At 33.4% G+C, this 18,207-nt stretch overlaps 1 long non-coding RNA gene across 1 annotated transcript in view; it reads right to left on the minus strand.

Annotated features, from left to right (window-relative positions):
- LOC142979153 (uncharacterized) overlaps positions 1-18,207 on the minus strand; it is a 45,670-nt gene that overhangs the window by 5,459 nt on the left and 22,004 nt on the right. The gene's annotated exons all lie outside the window — the stretch shown is intronic.

Here is an 18,207-nt window from a genome sequence, read left to right on the forward strand (position 1 = left end):
TGAAAGCGAAATTTCACTTGTGTATCGTAAAACATAATTAGCTGTGTAAGTAACTGTAATTTATAATTATATCAAGCTGATGCTGTTGGATATGAACTTCCTTTTGAAGCGTTATAATTAATTAAAGTACTAAAGGGGAAATTGCCATATTAGTCATGCTCAGTAGATTGGTAGTCGCGATAAGAAATCAATAATGAGATTTAAACCTGGCAGTCTGAGCTTTATCCGCGTGGTACAAGAGTGCATATATTATTGGAAATTACGGTACATAATTAATGTCTGAGGTCTACTTAATGCCGATTATTGATATACATTATCTGATGATGTTAAGACTATGTCAATCACTGTATGAAAGACATACGAATGTATTATTAACTTTAAAGTCTACCACAGACAAAACAGGTGTAATAATTATTCACTAGAACTCTAACGTTATGGTTTAACGATTATGGGTATCTATTATAAAATCGAAGTATACATTATTACAACAAGTTACAAATTGTTATGGAAACCAGAGCAAAAAGTTCCCAACACATTGGATGTAACACATTACATTGTAAGAATTGAATTGCAAATAAGTACGTACATGTTATTATGTGTACAATCGTAACACTACTTTGAATAGGTAATAACCATCCATTTCATATATCTGCAATCAAACGCTTATTTTTAAGAAAAAGTCAAACGCTTATTATATTTTATCTTTTATCTAAAAAGCAGCAGAAAATTGTGATACAATTTTGTTGATGTGATCAAAGTATCGATATTATTATTTAATCGCAACAAATAGATATCAAAGTAGGTTGTTTGTGTAATATCATAGATAATTGTACGTCAACAGTAGGCTGTATAATGAGTATCAGTATGTTCGATAATTCGATTTAGCAAATATTAATTGGCTCAGAATATTGCGCCAAACCGCGAGATGCAAAAAGTCGCTAGGTCGAAATTTAAATTTAAGCAAGCCTAGTTGCAGCATCTAATAAAACATAATTACGATTACTAAACCTAGTACACAAATATTACACCTCATATTTTACCAAAGCTTTTGCTCAAGCACCGTTTATAAAAGTGGAACGGTCAAGTTTCAAAAGCAAGTCGGCTTGCTTCACCGAACACACCACGGCTTCCAAACAATGTGTTAATAAATTGAAGTTATTAAAGTTGTTTCGAAAAATGATTTCTAGGACAGACCACACATAAAAGGAGGAAATATTAATTGTTAGTTCTTGTTAGGTTTTTTGCGGAGCTTGGATTAGCAATCAGTGTGGGCAATGGTCTAGATTACAGAGTAATGGAACCGTTTATTAGTGAAATCGCCTGACTTTCATTGCAGTGGTGTACTATAATAGTAATGGTCTTAGTTAAAAAAATAATAAGTGTGGATTTCGATCAAATAAAACTGATTGTAAACTCTACATCAAACGCAGGAATTAGACGCGGGATTGATTTAGTGTGTATCAAATTTATTTATTTATAATATTTAGATTATATATTATGTCGTAAAAATAAAAAATACAGCCGAAGAATAGTAAAGCATGGACTATGCTCATTTATTTTAAAATGAAGTTGATTATAAATTATTAACAATGCATCGGAAATAAAAGCACAATGTACAATTTTACACGTTTCAATCCATATTGTTCTTGGAAAGTTGGTTTGTTAGTAGGAGTGAATGTCATCCGGTATTACTCTCATCCTGTAAATTCCTGCGAGCGCTCACGACTCGGGAATAGAAGACGTGTACATTATATCATTATTATAACATTAATATTGTCACATTTGAATCTATAAAATGTGGCAATCAAATGTGGTAGTTAAATCTATGAATGTTATTTCATTTTAATAAGCTTTTGTTTTATAACTTCTCTGTGGTTTATGTGTTGCAAGATTAATAATATTAACTTCACAATATTTGATTGACTTGATATTTCACGTGATTTGTTTCAGAGTCAACGGATCGTGTTAGGTGTTGCCAAATAAAAATATTTTTAGGTATAATATAAGAGCTCTTTTTTACTATTTTAAACTTCAAAGAGTCAAGATTTAAAGGGTAACTGAGTATATTTTAGAAAAAGGCTAACTCGTGCGTATCAAAAATGCTCTTTATACAGCCACTGACCTTCGAGACTAAAAATAATCTGTCAATTTGTCAGTTCAACCCAATGTGTGTACGTGACGAATGTGTGTGGCCTAAAAGGGCTCTAAAGATATATTTTGTTTGGAACCAAAGCATTTGCATGTGACGTGACTTGGCGACGGGAATATTTAAGTTGGGTACATTTAAAATGAGACGCATAAAAATAAGCTTTTGTATACGTAGGTAGGATAGAAGGTATGAGGTCTATACAGAAGTTAAACTCAATTTTTTATTGAAATTCAAATGTTAACTACAAAAAAATTAAGTTTACCTACAACTTAAGTCTATCTGCTAAATACACGAATTTTATACTTTTGCGCTATTCGCGAAGAGTGTATTAAGAAAGACTAATCGAGATCCTTCTATAATATTACTAGATTTATAAAAAAGGACTAGAGAAAAAAGTATAGGTATCCCGTAAAACTTAGCCCATAACAAAATGTTCAACTAAGTTATAATTCAACATTTTGTGTACTCACAAGTTTAATATTTGAAACTTTTACCTTATACGTAATACATTTAAGTTTTGTATATTTATGGGAAGCATGTTTCAAAGTGCAAGCGTAGTGACAAGTCCATCGAGTTATAAATAAGTGTGGACATGAATCCAGGTGTTGTAGTAATAACTATATGACACCTGCCGCCTGCCGCGTGTGCTCGGAGCTCGTGGATACTTATAAACGTGATGTTTCAATTTGTGATCGATACACATGTAATATCAAGTGAACATTTTATGATATTTATAGAATAAAGTCCTTTTGTAGTCTAGCTTTTGTCCGCAGTTTCAGCTGGTACAAATAAAGATAAAAGTTAGTTCTTTTTCATCCGTAATAGTCGAGACGAAATCCACGTCGAATTTTAACTTAATCGGTTGAGTTGTTAATAGCTTTGTAGATGTGTAAGTATATTTATATAGAAGCAAATAGAAAGGCTTTTCCTTACAGAATATTGCTATTATAATTGGAATAATAGTAAACACGTGCTGTAAGATCAAGTTCATCTAAGTACAACAGATAACTTAGAGTTAGAATAGCAGTCCCATGCGATATTTTGTGGTCAGTTAGATGACTATGTCAACAATGTCAACACCATTTAGTAGCTAGGCAGCTGTGTATTGTTGATTATAACCTTTACTTAGAAGTTAATCATTTTAATTTACCAATGTAATAACAGATTATTATGTTACTACGATCGTTAAAGACTAGATCTCTATCATTTTATTCATAACCACGTTGTGCGTATAACCTATAAATACGTTTTTTTTCTTAATACCCACCATTTGCATGCGTATGTGTCTCTAGAATGGATAATTTTGCAAGTATGTTGGTTTTACAAGTTAAGATTCAGTAAACGTATATCTCGAACAATATTTCGCAGCCCATTTATGTACAGGCGCGTGCAGAAATAACTTCTATTATTTCATTCGTACCCTTTAAGTATTCTTATACAGTCATGGTTGCGTCATAATTTGAGAAAATATGAATATAAATAAAGAAAGCGGAGGAAGTAGACGTGAATAATATAATTAAATATAATGAGTTTATGACACTAACTGTAAGAAAACGAACTGTTTTTCGACCTTATGTAAGTGAACAGTCATATTTTTATTTAGTTCCACATACGCTGTGTGTTTAGAAGTCAATAGAAGAAAACTTTCTAAAGTTCTATAAACAAGGATAGCTTCAAACTCAAAGGGTAAAAATCCTTATTTACAGATTCAGTAATGATCTTTGTTGATATTGGAATTAAACTCCATAACTATAGCATCACAAACGGTGTCACGGTTCTCTTAGCGCTACACATTCCCACTAAAACTCTCGCTTTCCTACATTTTCCCAGGTAACCGCAGTTGTACGCGCGAGTACTACATTTGTAAGGCAACCGGTTCACCGAGTCCGAGTGTCCTAAGGGCTTATGTGTGCGTTTATTTACGAGCATGCACGTGGCTGGCGACCTTCAAGGACGACCGCTTCACTTCAACTGTTCTAGGAAAAATACTCCGCGGGAATATAGCGTTAGTGTTTGAAAATTACTTGTTTGAGTTTTTGGGTGGATCTGTGACGTCAATCGGGTTGGTTTGATTGGGACGAATGATGTAAGGTGGAGGTCAGTGTCGCATGTTATGCAAATGTTTGCTTCAGGCCTTAAGTGGTGTGGCGAAGAGAAACTTTAGCATGATGCATTGCGCTATGAAATGTAAGCTGTAGATAGGTAGGTGTACCTACAATCTACATCTTTTTGGGAATAATTACGGTTGTTTGAGACTTGTTCAACAGTAAGTACCTAGGTAAATAACTTATTAGTATTCCTCATTTTAGCACAGATTATAAAGCTTTAATTGTAGAGTTCCAAGATGTCGTTCTACTGAAATGTCTTATTGAATATCTCGTTTTTTCGAGTACTTAGTGCTATTATATTACCATTCGGAATTTATTCATCTGGACAGCCAGCATTAACTATGGAGATTATTCTAATGGGATCGTCAAAATAAATCGCAACAAATTAAGATAAACACCACTTCAAAAGCTGTTATTGATAGATAACTTTAACAGATCAATTACAGTCAAAGATTTAAATAAGCATCATAAGTCATGTCCTACGATACACCTGTATCTACTTATAATAAATCTTGATCCATTCATAAAATGTAATATTAGCCGTTCGTTAGATGGGTGCGGTCCTAAGCTTCTGCGTATTTATAAATTGTTGTTGTACCAAACTTAATAACGTCTCTGATGTAAGTATTCGTTAGGGCGTGCAGATTTATTTAACTACAAAGTTGTAGTATCGTTAAACGTTCGCTATCAATTCTGTTTATAGATGGATATCACAAACCCGTGCATTGCCATAAACTATTTGAATAAAAAGTATTTGAATGAATACTATTTGATTCCCACACAATACATTTTATACTATTTAAATAAAGAGAATTAGAGAGACATTCCATAGTTAGTAACTAGTCAAAGGTAAATGATGGGAATAATTGTAATTATAAAAGCACAATCAATGTCCCATTCGGCCTACAAGAATATAATTGTCTTTGTACTATTGAGCATCAAGCTTATGTCTCAAACAATTTTTTACACTTAAGTTTAACCACCGTGTGAAGGACATTGCAAAACAAAAAGATCCCGTTGTCCTTTCGCTTCTGTCATGTCCACCCCAGTTAGCAGAGCTCTGCTCCAGTTTGTTGTATATTGCAACAAGATCACCAACTAAACCACCTTATTATGCAACTCTGTCATCTTCGAGCCACATTTCACAATTCATCTATTCGAGCTTTCAAGTCTTTCAAACGGGTTCCATAACATAACAAGTCTGACCAACCCTTTACTATAACAAGAAATATGAATATTAAAACAACCTTGTGCAAATGATTTATATTGTTATAACGACATTCTTCGATTGATATTATATTATAATCTGACAACGAGATAAATCCATCAAAAATATATTTTTCGACCTTGTCGAGATCTCATTATGATACGTTTGTTTCATAATAGATTTAACAGGCGTGAAATTTATTATGGCCATTTATTTTCAATGTTACATATTTTCGCATAGCTGTCACTGTTTGTGAAATAATGTTAATGTAAAAACTCGAGCATTTAGTTAACGCGAGGCGGTTTGGCGGTTCATTTACCACGTTATTGTTTGATTGTAATCGTAGTTGCAAATTGAGTTGTTCACCTTTGTGTTTACATTACCTACTTTATTTATTTTTATTTAATAGGTGTCGACAGTTGATTCGCAGGTGCTACAGATCGCCTACTAAAATTAAATAAATAGAAAACTTGCTTGCTCGCAGGAAAAATTCTGACCGCGATTTCCGAATATTAAAAGCACCGTTTGAAAAAAAATTTGAACCTTCTAAACCTACTTTTCGAATCGAAACTTAGTATCGATCCAGACACAGTCATGATAGGTAAGTATGAATCCAACATGAAAATATTGTAAGGAAACATTGTAGGACTACAGGTTTTTTTATTGAAAAATTTGGTCTGCTTATGGCGGTACCTACTCTATCATTCAACGTTTAGTAAACTGTACAGTCCATGGCTTGCAATAAATGATGAACGGTTAACACATGTTACGGTCACTTATTGACACTATCAAACTAAAGAGTAGTTCTATTGACATTTTAAAAGCAGATATTTCTATTCATCTTTGAACCATTAACAATTTTCAAAGGTCAATTCTAGACTGATAACTTAAATGTCAGTACACTTTATAACATGGTCAGTTTATTATAAGGTAGTAAGTTACTTGAGGCTTGAACTCTTGACCGATGCATCAACATAACTGAATTAAAGTGTTAATGCATTTAGCGACCAATCTCCCGCCCGTGGCGTTATTTACTGCCAGTTTCGTATTAGCACGATGCTTTGGTTTAACTAAATTGCGGGTTAAATTAGAGTTCAGCTGGCAGATTTAGAACACTAATCCCCGGTTTCTGGGCGTTTTTTTTTGTATGAGTTTTGACGCTATTGAATAGATAAACTACTGCTAAATGTACCTCTGAAACCGGGGGCAGCTAATTTAAAATTGGACATCATTATACACAAAAATGAAACACCTGGAGAATTACACGATCTACAAACATCTATGTTGTTACGAATAATCCCCATCAAACTATAGAAAATGTATAGGTTCTGCTATGGAAAGACAAAAGCCATGCCAAAGGCCTTTCGTGGGGCGAATCACTTTGACTCTAGATTGACCACTCAACAATACGGCAAATAAATACTCTACCATTTATAACAAATAGAAGACTAGGTTTTAAACCTACAAACTCGTTTAAACAATGACGCAAATACAGCACCTATTACGCCTTAGTGGCCAACAAACACCCAATCCTTTTTCTCCCCACAATCACCTCAGCTAAAACAATGTAACCACTATCTGAACCTTTAACTAACACTGTAATACTCAAACTCAGTGACCCCATTGCTCGACAACTAACCTAACAACCTAACCGCGCTCGCAATCTACTCGATATACCAAGAATTCCGCTCGACTTATGTATTATGAAAACCACAATAATAATTCTGGGTCTTTATTGAAAAAGGGTAGAAGTCAAATTTTGACAATAATGAGGCAAGTACAACAGAATGTTCAGAAAGAAATGCTCTATTGATTGGTGAAAACCGATTTAGTTAATCTTTGATTATTCTGAGAAAGTTAGCAATGTGCAAAAGGGGTTATTTTACCATTATTTTAGCTTTGTGGCGATTCTGGCTTTATAACCAGATAACACTGTATTAAATAGAATATGTAAAAAAAAACGTATTTTTTCGACTGTTCTAACAAAACCCAAAAAAAAAATTCAAATGTGGGATGTAAGTGCACTCTAATTTCTTAACTCATTTTCGACTAAATCGGACTTATACCCTTTCTCACTAGAGGCACAGAATTTCAAGTCCCAGTTTTCGACCGGGCCAGTGTAACGGTGCCTTAATAATATAATAACAGCGGGCCCGCCGTCGCGTGTGTAATTGCCCTAACTTCGGTGTTGAGGACAAAGTGTACGTGGATTTGATTAAGTTTGGATAAGAGTTTTGAATTGAATTTTGAAGTTAGTCTTAATTGTTTTCGGAGTTATTAATAAAACTTAATTACCAAGACTTTTAGTAGGATTAATAAACAAAAGTTTGACGAACTGAGAAACTTTGGTACTTTCGTGAATTTTAATTTTATTATTATTATTATACAATACATTTTGATTAATTTCAATCAACTTACTTAATTGTGAATTTCGCCGTCACACGATTAAAAATACGGAAATATGTCTTAAGAAAACCCCTAAAAATATGTCGCGATCAGACATCATCAAATAGGCATTTTGTTTCAAGGACAATAGGACATCTTATCATCCCAAAAAACCTCAATTTGCAGCACGTGAATTCCATTCCACAATCAAACAATCCTAGTCAGAAATCACAGAACATTTCGCGTGATGATTTCGCGACCGGGACAGTAATTGTATGTAATTCATGCACAGATCAGTGCCAACAGAACGATGTAACGATGTAACTTACAGTATCGTATTGTATCATTGTACTGTGTGAACTAGGAAATGTATAATGTTACTCGTTTGTAAAATTGCTGAAAATGTCAGACTATTATAGTATTATGTTTCTTCATTTCGTTATGAAATTGACTTCAGTTTTGCGTTTAGAAATAAATGTGTATGCACTGAGTAGAATACTGTACTTCGAGTATGCTTTTTATTATTTAGACACATTTACATCCGCATATTAAATAATATTTCCGGCTTTATTCTAACACCTACATACAGACATAAAATCACGGCTTCTACCCATAGGGGTAGGCAGACCAGAGAACGATTAGATACATTATTTAAATTTATTTATATCTTTGTCACAACATAAATTAAATCTTAATTAGTTGAGCTAGTGTTAAATTGTACTTCTACAAATTTAACTATAAAGAATTTGATAAATGAGCTCAGTCTTAAAAAAAATAATAAATAATTTTTCAGTGTCAGTTAATTCTATTATTTAGTGCTAGTCGCTTGTAATGCAATTGTGAAATAATCTGAAGAGTCAATAGAGTCATTATTACAGGCTTTAAACTTAAGCGTTTAAGTCAAACGAAAAGAGCGTTTTAGAAAGAAGACATAACGTTCACATTTTCACTGTTTCTATAATTAAGTATAGTGAGTATTTTCCTGTCTAAACTTCATTACTTATAAACTTTCGCGTTGCATGTTTATTATAATAGAAAAACGCGAACATGCATTTTATCTTATAATTACAGGTCGCAGGATGACTGACATCCTAAACTTTCTCTAATATGTATTAGGTATTCGGATATAAACTATGAATTTATCTTAAAGTATCTATTGCACAGAACTGCGGTGAGGATTTCAGCGCCTAGAGTTTGGAGCATAAGTAATAAGTACGTAAGTACCTATTATTATTTACTGAAGCTTTTTAATATTCTGTTGAAATCGCTATCGGCTTACTCCTTAACCCGTCTAAAAGCCAGAGTGCTTTGCTCACGGCTTAAATAAACCCCAGACATGAAAGTATAAGTTGCAGGAGAAAGTTCCCAAGTGACTTACGCTTTTAAACTACGTAGTTTTTAATAATAATACGTTTCGTTTGTCACCCGTTTAGTGTAATCTCTTAATAAATGTCCGTAATGTCTAATTTATTCTAAGTGAAAGTGTAATAGGGTTTAGTTAATAAGTTTAAATTAATGTATGATGAAATGTGGTACTGTTACAAGTGTACCTGTTATGTGGGTGTCTGTTTCATCATTGGATCTAAAAATCTAACCTTCAAAATGTATCTATGTGTATCATTGACTATCTTTGTGGGTGACGATATCAATTATAATTGCGTGTGACTAGCGCCAGTTTATTATGAAATTAATACTCAGTGTCTAATTGTTACCATGGTAACGTCGGCTTAGTTCTATTGTATAATATTTGTCTTTATTCATGCTACTGTGAAAAAAATGTTGGCGCCTTGGTGGTAAATCTCAGTATACAAATCAAATAAGGTAGAAGTACAAAACGATTAAACTTAAAAAGCTTTAATAGCATTTTATTGTTACCAATACAAGAGAAATCATCAGAGAGGTCTGGAATTAAGGTACACACAAATAGGTCTTTGAGTGTAGTATGTTTCTACCTAGTCTTATAGTATTGTGAAGGCTCAAGACATAAAATGTACCATAAACAAGCATTTACTGTAAGCAAATATAAATATGACATTATTTAACTCAGGTTATAAATTCTCAGTATTTGTCATCTTGTACAGAACATAAAATAGTTATTGTTGCTAATGAGGCCAAGTATATTTAGAACTTCACTTACATTTCAGAGCTTATTCGTGACTCAGTAACCACTGGCCAGTGATAAACCATTAATCCTGTAAGAAACAATTCATTGAGACAAAAACAAGCTAACCGCGTGTAATGTATAGACCTACTGGCTTACTCCTGTTATTCGAATGCGTATTCAATGATGGCGGATTCGAGCTAATGTCGAAATAGTATTTTTAAATAAGCTAGCGCATGATCAAATCAACTCAAGGCCTAACTCCTCTCTCGTTTGGGAGGAGACCCTTGCCCAGCAGTGGAACAGTAATGGGTTAAAAAAAAGTTACGCTGGTTTAAAATATAATAAATCTGAACAAAACATTCTAATTATTTGTAATGAGTTTTATAAGAAAAGAAAGGAGTAATTAATGTTATGTTAGTTTGAAATTTTAGAGGACGATTCGACATTAGCTCGAATTCGAGTGCCGGGAGTAAAACAGCAGATATCTATTCCATTCAAGTCTACAGTTAAATGATGTAAAACAATAGCGTACGAGGATAAAAATAATGTAAAATTATATTTATCAATGAATTATTTAGGTTACAGTAATATTGATGTGTATGTTTAACACTTTGTGAATTCTTGATTTATTGAATTGTATGATTTAACTACCATAATTCTTTTAAACACGTACAGAGATACAGTAGGTAAGAAGTTTTGAATATAATACTAAATAGGGTGCTTGAGTAACTGATAAATACCACAATGTATTTAGTAAATTAGGAGTAAGGATCAGGATAGAAGCAGCAGTAAGCACAAAAAATGGCAAGAGAAAGCTATATGATAGATAATTACGAGAGTTTATGAGAACAGAACTCAAATTAATTAGCTCCTCATAAATTATTCGAAGAATCCCTAAGACAAATAACCTCTTCTATAATCCGTAGACTAAGCAAACCATAAACAAACTATTCAAATATCAAATCCATGTGCTATTCGGACCACGTGTGGCTGTTTTTGCCGGCTTTTTTGCCCCGCATTCCTTCTTCAACGGTCGGAATAAAAAAAATAAATGATTGTCTCATTGTAATCGAGATCACGTAGTGGGCGTCCAAGGACAATTTCAACGTGTCTCTCTGCTTATTAAGCATTATAATTTCGTGTTTTTATTGCACATACAAACACTATATTAGCAAGTTTGACGTTTTATTTTTGCCTTTGTTTTTCTGCGCTCGTGTCGACTTGCCAATGAGATCGTACATTGAAAATGTTGTGCTCAAAAAATATAATCTCCGTGTGAAAAACAGGCGTTGAAACTTAAACAAAAGAATTCTAAAGTTAGCATTTCAATTCTGCCAGTTGTTTTCATAAGCTTTGAAGGAAACATTTTGAAGTGAAATGTCGACTCAGTCACTGACGGAAATTGAATGCGCGTCTAGGTATATTTCGACTTTGAAAGGTATTTCATGTTATTCTCAATTAAATGAGTTTAAAATAACACTGTTTTTGTTTATTTGTTGATGTCCTTTTAAACATAATATTGTTCGTGGTAGTCAATAATTGTAACGTTGATCAAGTTTACTATCTTAAGTCATCATTGCGGTAGTCGTCAGGCAATGTAATAAAAATAAAACATTTTTGTAAATACGCAGTTAGAGGTACATTTCTAAAACCTAGTGAACCATATTTTCCGCTGTTTCGCGTTGGTTCACGACTCACAGTTCACGGTTGACCATTAACCTTGCCATAGCTTTTCTATTGTACGCGCAATGTCATCTAACCATAGACGGTTTTGTTTTTCATTGCCACTTGTTGCCATTACGTCTAGGCATACTGCCTGTTGTCAATGCCTTGAGGCTGCCTTTTTAATGTAAGGATTTTAAACGATTTGGGAGTGGTCTACAGATATTTAGGCGGTTTCTATTTTGAATGGCATCGTTTAATTTTGGTATCGATAAAATAACGCTTAAGTTTAAAAAACTAGTTATAGCTTTACATAAAGAAGTTGGAGAGATATATCTATCTAATCCTGCAGTACTGCCCATATGGCCAAATTAATAACGGAACAATCTGTCTAGAACTCGAAACCGGACTATTTCGGCGACATCGTGAACACATGCGCACGAGCCCCTGCATATTTTTAAATGATAAAAAGCCGCGGGAGATCAAACAAATTAATCCTATAAGCTCATTACAATTGTAACCGGCTTTAAATACTTTAGTCCTTTACAAAAATACTTTGATACCGTATTCCTTTCGAATATTCAACGTGACAATACGGGCACGTAATTAGTTAAAATGCGTTTACAAACCTGTAAACAAAGCTGTGGAATAACCTTTCTCGTACAACAAAAACGGGATTAAAGACAGTCACTAATTAACCAGTCGCCGGCTCGGTTCAACTCGACGTTCAAAGGGTTAAGTCGTGTCAGCTCCCGTACAATTGCTACTACAGATAAACAAACAGTAGCCAGACAGAATAAGAAGAGAAGGGTCTCTGAGACCGTCTGTTTGATTAATTACTGAAGGGGTGACCGTACTATTTAAAGGACGGGATTATTCTACACGCTTTGTTGAGGTTTGTGCTCAGATTTGCAAGAGTAACGAGCTTCATTAACCACTGTTTGTTAAGTAAATTAGTCCCTCAATGAACTAAGAAAATATACCTTAATTTACATTTGAACATTTTTAAAGTTCTTTAGAATAAATATACATATTGATGTCCTTAGATTCAATGACGCGCAATGAATAATAGAGTGAGTCAACTGTTACTCTCTATTAAAATAACAAATGAAATAGTCAAAATTGATAAAACAATACCACTGCACTAGCTGTGGCAGTACAGAATAATGACTAACATAAGATACGCTGTCTAAAAATACGTCTACGCGTGGTTCGTCCCAGTCTGTACTCCCCAACGTCGCTGGACTTTGAAACACAAGAAACGATCATCCATGTTCCAAATGATATCCATTGCCTATTCTATTGACCACTTGGGTAAGGACATTTGAAGTTGACCAGCATTGTATATGAAGTTAAGGGTTACATTCGGTTTGTACTGATCGTTTTTCAGTATTGGTTCATATCAAAGTGGCCTAAATGTGTCACAGTGTGACTCAGGCGCCAGTTGGGGTGTTCGCAGTGTTTTTAGTACTAAACTTGTAAATATTATGATGCACATGCGCTGGACCTTGTTTCTTCAATAAGAACAACAATTTGTTTTGTTATTTTTGGCCTTTTTATAGAATTCAAAATAACCATGTTTCCGTACTGATCAGCGACACGATCTAATGTTTAAAAACGAAAAGACTATCGACTGGAATTAGACTTACGCAATTTAAAATTAGCAAATTGAATTAGGTATCTGCGCAGTACGCACTAAGCTGCGAATATTTATTACCTATCATGATAAGCTAGCAATCACGTGTCGAGCTTAAAGAATTAATCACTATTTAGCTGACAGTCAGTCCGCCTTAATATCATAATACTATTTCACACAAACAAGAAGTAAGTAAGTTAGGGATCAAAAACTTCAAGTCTACTTTTTTACCAAAAAAAATTCTGAAAGAATACATTGTGTTAAAAACATCCGTTATTTATTCACACCTACATTATGCGAAAAAGAACAAAAATCCGTAAGCTTTATCGATTTATTTTTCTTATCGCCTTCATCTACGATTCATGAATACGATGAGTGCACTTATTTAAAATTTAAAAACACCCATTGTTGAACCCCACGCATTTAATATCAAGATTTATGTACAAGAGATCATAATCAATACTAATTATAATCTGTGTAACCAATAAAATTTAATCAACCGGGAAAAAGAGTCCTTTTTTTAATGCGTTTCTTAAGATCGGACGCACTGATATCGGATTTTTAATTTCCTTTATTGAATCCTTAAGTTATTAGATAAGTTTTAATGTATTTTGTAATTGGGTAAATGGTTAATGTGTTTTTTTAATTTGATTTGAAACTAAGTTGACGGAGAAACGAAGTAGGTAAATTGGTTGTTAAAAAAAGATGCTTTAAGAAGAAATAGTTTTAACATTAATCGAAATTTGTTTGGTTTTTAGTTGTCTTTAGTTTGGTATTTTTATACAGTTGAAGCTTTTATCGCCTGCTTAGAAAATAAAATTTATGTAAGGTAGGTGCGTAATATTATTACACAATGTGTATTGTTGAATAATATTTAAGGAGCAATAAATATGAGTCTATTACGTGTATGAAAACAAAGCCCAGTAGACAATACCAATCAATATCTCCCTGCTGAGTAATAAATGTGACCTTATTAACTGCAGTTTTTTATTGTCACACATAAATAAATATTCGGCTCTCTAACAATCACTTTCGCTCCTTTATTCTTTATGCTCGTAAAAGGATTCATTATTTATATAAAACGGAATAGAAAGCCATATTGGCAATACCGACAGACGGTAATGTCATTTGGGTTTCCTTTGCCTTTAGCAAAGACAAGATAAAATATCTTTCAGGCCTACTTTCGTGAATTGATTGTATCAATATGACATTGTCAAAGTATGAATTGTCAGTAATGAGGTTTTGGTATGTTTCGTGGCTTTTGTTTCGAAATAGTGGGTAGAACGAAATAGTGACAGTTTGTTTGACACGATTGTTATGAGAAAGTGAGAATGGCCGCACGTGTGCACGTGAGACGGTAAATATCATAAACATTGCTTGTTATAGTATTGTACGGAGACTGGATACTGCTACCAGTTAAAATAGGTTCCGTATAATATACTTAACTGCTTATTGAATATAAGTAATATTTTCCAATTTAGAACTACAATATGCCTGTTTCCAAATTTAGGGTTTCAAAAGATTGAATTCATCCTACAACTTTTGGGACTGACTGTACATTGGTTTTCCAGTTAATTCGAATTAATGGGATAAATTGTCTAACAATCACTTATGGAAAATGATAATACGTTACTCAGATGGTAAGTACTTGTGAATTAAGTGGGTGGTATGGTAGCCCATTGTCAACGCGACCTGATAAAAGATCTATTGTGACGACATCTAAAGTATTCATTATCTTTTGTTGTAAGAAAGTATTACGTGTTCCATATCTATTTTCTTTGGAAATTACTACTAGCGGTTATTGTAGGCGGTAGCACTTTGTGTTAGCACTTTGTTTTAGTCCATAAGTGTCAGAAAATAAGTTCAACCAATTTGGATGAACCCATTCACAACATTAGAGCTCAACTTACGCTACTTTTCCGTTCAGTATAATATTGGCCAATGTGATACTAAAATTTAATTCCTCATAGCTACGAATTATCCACAAAATAGTAAAAGTTACCCCTATTTTCTCAGATTTTACTTCTGACCTTTTTTATAAAATCAGCCCTAAATAAATCAAAATCAATCAAATATTTACTACCACTAAAAGACAAAGACAAATAACAAAAGTCGGAAGTTTTGAACAAAATAATGATGGGTTTGTAACGCTAACCCAGTTTATAGCGACCGCGCCTACTCCAGGGCACGACATTTGGGCCATACCACAAAATAATTACATGATCTGGGACGTTGAACTTTACGATCGATGGATAATCATGGTGCCCTGGTACCTTAGATTGTTAGTGCACTTTACAGCCTTAAATTGTGGTACTACTGGCCTCAATAGCTGTAGTGTGAGGAGAATTGGTCATGGCTTTTATTTTCTTGTTTGTTTTTTAATTATACATAGTTGTTTTGGAATCTAGTTGTTCTATTGTTGATTGAATTGGAGCTTTACTAGAAACGATAATTTTGGCTTAAAAATAAGTGTCCAAGAAGACCAAGAAAGAGGCAACTGCTCTAAAAAGTCTAGCTCAATCGAATAGGAACGTAACTAATGATGTTAGAGCGAATTTTAGTTTTTTGGAAATAAAGTGTAAAGCTTTATAAGTACAATAAACAACGCACACATCATTTTACAACCAGAGTCATCGATATCAAAACGAATATAATCGTTACAGTCTGTGAAGAACGGATATTCGTTGTAATAACTATATTTATGCACCAACATTACCCAAGTACGAGAAACATAATTTTGATAGAAATACGGTTGTAATTTCATTTTTATAAAGAATTATAAAAATGAAATTACAACCGTATCTCCCATCACATAACAAATACCTGCATGGCTTTCAGAGCTTACGCTTTAATCTTCCATAATCTTAATTTATTAACAGAGGGGACACATCTGAATAAGCAACCGGCATTAGTATGGCGAAGGACATACTTGGCAACGTTAAAAATCATCCACTACGAAAGCAAAAGTCATTGAAATTGGAACTCTATTGCATTATCTATAAGGTGCATAGAGTTGTACGTTTGATGGTAAAGTTATGTTTGTAAGATATTTGTGAATGGTATAAAGTTATTCATCAGTGTTGAAATAAGACGCTGTGGTTATACAGTAACCCTTTAGCATTGGACGCCTCACGCATAGTGATTAATATGTACCGGAGACATCAAAATATATGTATGAATATTTTTAGGCTGACTAACTGGTGTTCATTGCCACCAAAAGACCCTGGGTGATGGATGCGACGAAATGATGATTTTTTTTTATTGAACAAGTTGCATGTTAAAGTTCTGTGTCGGTCCGTCGAAAGTAGAGCATACATTTCCCAAAAAAAAACATTACTTACTTTACTGATAAATATTTTTTGTTGTGAGTCTTTACATACATATTCTAGATTATATTCAAATGTCATTATATCATTGTAATATTCTGTAGCCTATATTTATATACTTTTATTTATCGCATTTTCTTTCTACTAATGTGGATCACATGATTATTATATGACATTTTAGCCTGTCACTGATATTATTATTTCAGGATATAATGTTACATTCAGTGCAATTACTTCTTTACATCACAGTCAGTTAGGGCCGTTACTGGGTCACGGGATTAACGAATTCTATACAATAATACCAGATAATAGGTGCTCAGAGTTCACTTCAAACATAGATTTTTTGTCATAAACTAAGTTAGACTTTTATCACTAAAGGTCACAAATTAACATCGGCAATAAAACGTTTCAAAGTCGAACAAGCGACAATAGGGGATGAAAATTTTATTACACACCAAAAAACCACATTCTGATGATTTTTAAAACATGTTTATTGTGTTTAAGCTCCGATAAAAGGGGACTCCGTTCCCAAGGACATAATTTTTATATTTGGACCTTACCTTTTGAAGGGCGACTGATCACGTACGCAGGCTGCACTTTAAACCCTTATAACACAACCCAAAATGGACTTTAAGTGTAACAAAATATGGTCTATATTAATTTAAATGTGTACCTCAAATATCAAACTGTCACAAATGATAGATCCGACAGCAAATCTTTCTAAGAAACCACCCAAATCATAAGATTATTTGTTTAGAAGCAAGATTAATGTTAGCGGAGGTGTGAAGTTTCTAATCGCCAAGTGTATCTTCTAGGAAACGTTAATGATTATTTAAATGAATATTTTTCACAGTTCCTAGGTTGTTTTAAGCGTGTGTGGTTGGTAACTTGAAACGTACAATGTTTACTAAACTTAAATTGAATGCAGCTGGTGTAACCGGCTTGTTAAAAGATCATAGTTCTTAATTCAAAAATGTTTAAGTATGGTAATACTGCCTGTTTATTGGTTTGGCTGTTAAAAATCTTCTTTAGAATACGGGCGTATTTTTATTTCAGCCATTAATACTGTTATAAGGAATCTGAATGCAAAATAAGTAATTTTTTTTCGTTTATAAAGTACTGTAATTATTTATTCTCCGTTTAGGTAATGCAGAATCTAATTTTAATAAAAAAAACATTACTTATTGAACTTCGAAAGAAAGATTTGATAAAATACAGGCCAGTGATAAAAAAAGTTATTGATAGAACACAGGTAGCCCAAGAAACGCTTCCAAATGATTAGCATCGGGGATTCTATTTACATTTTTTGTAATCTATGGATGATCTATGGTTCGTTATTTTTAGAGTATTCGCTGGTAGCCGGTCTCATGTGTCAACATGGGTTTTTATCGGGAGCTTATCTGGTGTTAGAAAGATGGATTCCTTTCGTGACATTTTGTGTACAAAGTTCAAGTCACAAATAACTTAGTTAGTAGTTGAAGATCCTTTCGTAATTTGTGTGATGCGAAGGTATTCTGCTATCTCTTCTATATTTTATTCAACGGCCTATTTTAGGACTACGGTTTAAACAAAATATATTTTACAGCTTTTTGTTTTTATTACTCTGTGAGCTTTTCATCCGTTATACATA

Source organism: Anticarsia gemmatalis, chromosome 16, assembly GCF_050436995.1.
Source record: "Anticarsia gemmatalis isolate Benzon Research Colony breed Stoneville strain chromosome 16, ilAntGemm2 primary, whole genome shotgun sequence".
NCBI classification, from domain to species: domain Eukaryota; kingdom Metazoa; phylum Arthropoda; class Insecta; order Lepidoptera; family Erebidae; genus Anticarsia; species Anticarsia gemmatalis.